Here is a 6,522-nt window from a genome sequence, read left to right as displayed (position 1 = left end):
GAACTTTATAGTTTTAGGTTTCCCATTTAAGCCTGTGATCCATCTGCAGTTAGTTTTTGTGTATGATGTGAGGTGCAGACCTTGTTTCATTTTTCTGCAAATGGATATCCAGTTTGGCCAGCACCATTTGTTAAAGACACCACCTCTTGCTCATTTAATGGATTTCAACCTTTTGTCAAAAATCAGCTGACTACAGGTTGATGGATCTATTTCTGGGTTCTCAATTCTGTTCCACTGGTCTATGTGTCTGTCATTTTACCAGTATTAGGCTGTTGTAACTACTTTGGCTATATTTGAGATCCGGGAGTGTGAGACCTCCTACTTTGTTCTTCTTCTTCAATAGTGCTTTGCTTATTCGCGATCTCTTTCCTTTCTGTATAAAATTAGTGATTGTTTTTCCATATCCTTAAAAAATGTTGATGGAATTTGGATTGGGATTGCATTGAGTGTATAGATTGCTTTGGGTAGAATTGACATTTTCACAATGTTCAATTTTCCTATTCATGAGCATGGTATGTTCTTGCATTTATGTACATCTTTACAGTTTCTTAAAGTAGTATTTGTAGTTTTCTTTGTACAGGTCTTTTGTGTCCCTGGTAAGATTTACTCCCAAGTATTTTATTTTTGGGGTTGTTGTTGTTGTTGTTATGTCCTATTGAGTCAGACTCAACTCATAGTGACCCTCCTTGGGTTTTCAAGGTGGTAGCACTATGGAAGTAGATTGTCCAACCTTCCTTCTGAGGAGTGGGTGGTGGGTTTGAACCACAAGTCTTCTGGTTAACAGTCAAGTACCAGAGCTCTATTGTAAATGATATTGATTTCATTATTTCTGTTTCAGCTGGTTTCAATCTCTTTGGTCTGTTTCAATCTCTTTGGTGGTGTAGAGGAATCCAACTGATTTTTGGATGTCCTGCCACAATGCTAAATCTTAATTAGTTCCAGTAGACTTTTGACCACATCTCTTGGGTTTTCTATGTATAGGATCATATCATCAGCAAATAGGGATAGTTTGACTTCTTCCTTCCCAATTTGGATTCCTTTTCTTGCTTTATTGCCTGGCTAGGATGTCCAAAACAATGTTAAATAAAAGTGATAATAGAAAGCATCCTTGTCTGGTTCTTGTTCACAAGGGGAATGGTTTCAGTCTCTCTCCATTGAGAATGTTGGCCATTGGCTTTGCATATATGTCCTTTATTATGTTGAAGAATGTCCCTTATATTCCTATTTTGCTGAGAAAATGATAACATATAATTAATGTCATATATTGAAATAACTGAAGAAAACAATATAAATTTAGAAAATTTATAATTGTAAAAGGTACTTTTCATTTATACCTGAACTTACATTAAAAGGATAGTGAGTCATGTGTAAGCTATATTTTCCTTCAGTAATCTTGACTAGATTTCAAACTTCAACCAAGGTACCATCTTTATGACTTCTTTATAATAAACACAAATACGTGAGATGACTTAATTAATATTGAGATGCATAAGATACAAATGTGTACTAAATGATTACTGTACCAAAGGACAGTTCTTTGACTTCATATAGCTTTCCTTTTTATCAAGATAATTTGTTTGCTTTCCACTGAGTACAAAAGTAGGTAAAGAGTCAGAATTTTTTTTTCTGAAAAAATTAGCTTTACTTAACTTTAGAAATAACTATTTTTTCTTTGAGGAATTTATTGTCTATCAACTCTAGTGACAAAATCAAATTCAAGCCCAAAATGTCATTTAGTTTGGGAGCTATGGTGGCATAGTGCCTAAGGCATTTGACTGCTAACCAGAAGGCTGGCAGTTCAAACCCACCAGCCACTCCTTAGAAGGAAGGTTGTGCAATCTACTTCCATAGGGATGCCACCTCAGAAACCCAAGAAGCTGTTGCTATGAGTTGGACCAACTTGACAGCAGTGAGTTTTTGTTCATCTAGTTTGTCTTCAGCTGTTTGTGCATTTTGGATTATGCTCAATAGTCTATTTATGCCATAAATTAGGGCCCCTAATCATGCAGGATATCTCCTTGAGGACTAAGGTGCACTGGACATAAGCCATGATATTTCCAATTGCCTCATATGCATGTGAGAGCTGGACAATGAATAAGGAAGACCAAAGAAGAGTTGATGCTTTTGAGTTGTGGTGCTGGCGGAGAATGCTGAAAGTACCATGGACTGCTAAAAGAACTAACACATCTGTCCTGGAGGAAGTACAGCAGAATGCTCCTTGGAAGCAAGAATGGCCAGACTTCGTCTCACCTATTTTGGTCATGTTGTAAGAAGGGGCCATTTCCTGGAGAAGGATGTCATGCTTGGTAAGTTGGAGGGTCGACGAAAGAGGGGGAGGCCTTCAATGAGATGGATTGACACGGTGGCTGCGATGATGGGCTCAAGTATAGCAGGGATTGCGGGGCTGGCGCGGGATTGGGCAGTATTTCGTTCTGCTGTGCATGGGGTCGCTATGAGTCGGAAACAACTCGACGGCACTTAACAACAACAACAACAATTCTACATCATTGATTCAAATATACCTATGAATTTTGATGATTTTTTAAATGAAAACTAAGAATATTAATGAACTTTTAAGGACTTGGAAAGGTCAGTGTATTTTGATAATACACTAGCCATCCAAACCTAATGCATATACATTTCATGTTAAAAATCAATTAAATAGCTACTGTGGAACCTAACTTTTGTAATGGAATGTTTGGATATAAACTCTACTTGTAATTAAATAGACATTTATATAATATTATTCCTTGGGTTGGTCAGAGATGGTGTGTGTCAGGTTTGCATCTTTTCACCATATTTATTCAATCTGTAAACTGACCTAATTATCCAAACAACTGGATTATGTGAAGAAGAATGTGGCATTAGAATTGGAGGAAGACTCATTAACAGCCTGCAATATGCAGATGACATAACTTTGCTTGCTGAAAGTGAGGAGGACTTGAAGCATTGATGAAGATCATAGACTACAGCTCTCAGTATGAATTTCACCTCAACAAAAAGAAAACAAAAAAATCATCACAATAAGCAATAAGTAACATCATGATAAACAGAGAAAAGACTGAAGTTGTCAAGATTTCATTTTACTTGGATTCCCAATCAATGCCATGGAAGCAGCAGTCAATAAATCAAACCACATATTGCATTGGGCAAAACTTATGAAAAAGATCTTCACATGTTAAAAAGCAAAGGTGTCATTTTGAAGATTAAGGTGTATCTAAGGCATGGTATTTTCAATCACCTCATGTGTAGGCAAAAACTGGACAATGAATAAGAAACATTGAAGAAAAATTGATATCTTTGAGTTATGGTTTGGGCAAAAATGTTGAATATACCATCAACTTTCAGAATGAACAAATGTGTCTGGAAGAAATGCAGCCAGATGGTCCTTAGAAGCAAGGATAGTGAGGCTTAGTCTCACATACTTTGGACATGTTATGAGCACAGACCAGTCCTTGGAGAAGGAGCTCATGTTTGGTAGTATAAAGGGTCAGACAAAAAGAGGAAGACTCTGAATGAAATGGATTGACACAGTGGCTGAAACAATGGGCTGAAACATGCAGCAATTATGGGGATGGTACAGGATTGGGGAGCATTTCATTCTGTCATACAAAGGGTCACTGTGAGTCAGAACTGTCTTGATGACACCTAACAACATCATCATTTTCTGGGTGGCACAAATGGTTCAGTACTTGGCTACTAATTGAAAGCCTGGCAGTTTGAATTCATCTAAAAGTGCCTAGGAAGAAAGACTGGGCGATCTGTTTTCAAAAAATTATAACAATTGAAAAGCCAGTGGTGAAATTTTTCTCCTGACACACATTTGGTTGCCTTGAGTCAGAAGTGACTCAATCATTATTTTCTTAACCAAGTGGAAAGGATCCCATCTGCTCTTTTTTTTTCCCATCTGCTCTTAAATTCCTGTTTTAAGTCCAGATGATGGAACTCCTTGAAGTCCATCCTTAGAAATTAATTTTATAGTCTTCTTTTAAATAGTACAAATGTCTGTCTTTCTAGAGGATAGAAAATGAATGACATATTATCAATTGTGTGTTGTTGCTAGGTGCCATGGAGTCAATTCTGACTCATAGGGACCCAATGTACAACAGAATGAAACACTGCCTGGTCCTGAACCATCCTCACAATACTTGCTATGCTTGAGCTCATTGTTGCAGCCACTATGTCAAGCCATCTCGTTGAGGGTCTTTCATGTTTTCTCTGACCCTTCACTTTACCAAGCATGATATCCTTCTCCAGGGAGCAGTCCCTACCGACATTATAACCAAGTAGATGAGACAAAGTCTGGCCATTCTCGCCTCTAAGAAGCATTCTGGCCGCACTTCCTCCAGGACAGATTTGTTCATTCTTCTGGCAGTCCATGATATTTTCAGTATTCTTTGCCAGCACAATTACAGCTCTTCATAGAGTTTTCCAGCTATAAACGGTGTTTCACTGCTATTCATAAGGTTTTCACTGACCAATTTTTTTCAGAAGTGGATGGCTGAAACCTGTCCATCATGGGTGACCCTGCTGGTATTCATAATACTGATGGCATAGCCTCTAGCCTCCAGCAACACACAAGCCACCACAGTATGACAAATTGACAAAGGAGTGGTAGATCAATTATGTAGTAAGTAAAACAATGGTATCCACAAGATGTCCATGTCTTTATCCCTGGCATTTGTGAATGTAACCTTATATGCCATTAAACACTTTGCAAATGTTATTAAGTCAAGTATCTTGAGATGGGGATATTATCCTGGCTTATCTGAGTTGGTCCAATGTAACACAAAAAATCCTCACAGAGAAAGACTGGAAGGAGGCAAATTGGTCAAAGAAGGAAATGTGAAAGGTGGAAGCAGAGGTTGGAGTGTTGAGACTGCTCTCTTTGAAGATCACAGCCCCTATAAGCTGGAAAAGGCAAAGAAATAAACTCTCTCTAAGAGTCTCCAAAAGGAATACAATCCTACTGATTTAATTAACAGAGTGAGACCCATTTTAGATTTCAGACCTTCAGAACTATAAATTTTAAAATTTATATTGTTTTAAGCCACTGCATTTGTTACAACTGTAACACAAATTTAATTTACCTCTGATATTTTGCTGAGATTTAATTTAGTAGATGCTTTCTTCCAGGTCAGTACACATCTGGAAAAAGAAGGACATAGAGGAAAAGAATGAGAGAAAAGAAGGAGAAGATGGAACAGGAGCAAGTGAAGAAGAGAGAAAAAGCAGCACCTGAATGTAAACTTCACGTACTTCACCTCTTTGTTCTTATTTGTAAATGACCATATAAAACTACAAAATTAAATTGTAAAATAAAATAATAATAATAGCAGATGTCTTAATTTTATTTTAAGGGGTTTCTCTTACCCAGGAGGCCAAAATTAATCATAAAAGTCTGACCTCAAATTGCAAAATAACAGCTTATTTTTTCATCGGGTATTACTCTGCAGCATTGAAAATTTGTTATTTCCACTAGAAAAGGATTGTCAATAACCAGCTCATTACATTGTGATATAATGAAAAAGACTGTGTGTTTCCTTAATTTTAATTTCAAGAAATTTTATAGCAACAAATGGATAAAGAGCCAGATTTTCAAGAGTTACTTCTTAATGCCTACTCAGTGTCCATTAAATACTTGGTCACCATGGAAATGTGTATTCATTAAGAAAATAAAAATTTAAGCTTCTGTGAAATGGCCAATCCTCAGGAGTATTTTTATTCTTGAAGGGAGATGCACATTTGCTTCTCCAATTTGCAAATTGTTCATTAAATAACAAAACAATTAAATATTATATAATTCTTGTGAGTGAATTCATATCTTTACTTTTTAAACAGTTATAACTAGCCTACTTTGGCCTACTTGTTTTTAAAAGCAAAATGATCTCCTTACATTCTTACAGAATAACTGCTTGGAATAAATGTATTCCTAATGTTTTACATTCATTTTGTATACATTTGGTCTCACTCCTCAACCACCATTCCCAACCCTAATCCACTCTCCTCCTCTCCCTTCCCAGCAACTCCTCCCCTTCCCATGCCCCTCATAGTTATGCACTCCTATGTGTCCTGCATTTCCTCAGTGTGAATGTTGCCCTTCTGGTTCCCTGGTCAGTTGCTCCAAAGGATCCATTTTCATAGAGTATGTGGGTACATCAACCTGGGCTGAGTGGTCTGCATGTAGTTTTATTTACTGTCGAGCTAGGACAGCCTGCCATGCTCTGTCATCCTTGCGACTTTCAATGGACTTGAATTAATGGCCCGGCATGTGGTTTGGTAACATTGGGAGTGTGCCTTTTTACTTGTCAACCTTGGACTTGTCAGTCTCAGCAGCCAGCAGCTGTCTGAGTGAAGAGAAGCCTCTAGCTTCAGTGGGCCAGGAGCAGAAGGCAGAGCTGAAGCCCAAGGTAGAGGGGTTTTCACCCAGTTTTGGGCACTTTGAACTCAGACTTAAAGCCTCCAAACTGTAAGAGAATAAACTCCTGTTTGTTCAAGCCATCCATCACATTTGTGGTATAT

This window comes from Orycteropus afer, unplaced genomic scaffold, assembly GCF_000298275.1.
Source record: "Orycteropus afer afer isolate SDZICR_OR568_19922 unplaced genomic scaffold, OryAfe1.0 scaffold00096, whole genome shotgun sequence".
NCBI classification, from domain to species: Eukaryota; Metazoa; Chordata; class Mammalia; order Tubulidentata; family Orycteropodidae; genus Orycteropus; species Orycteropus afer.
Note: the sequence above shows the minus strand (reverse complement) of the source record.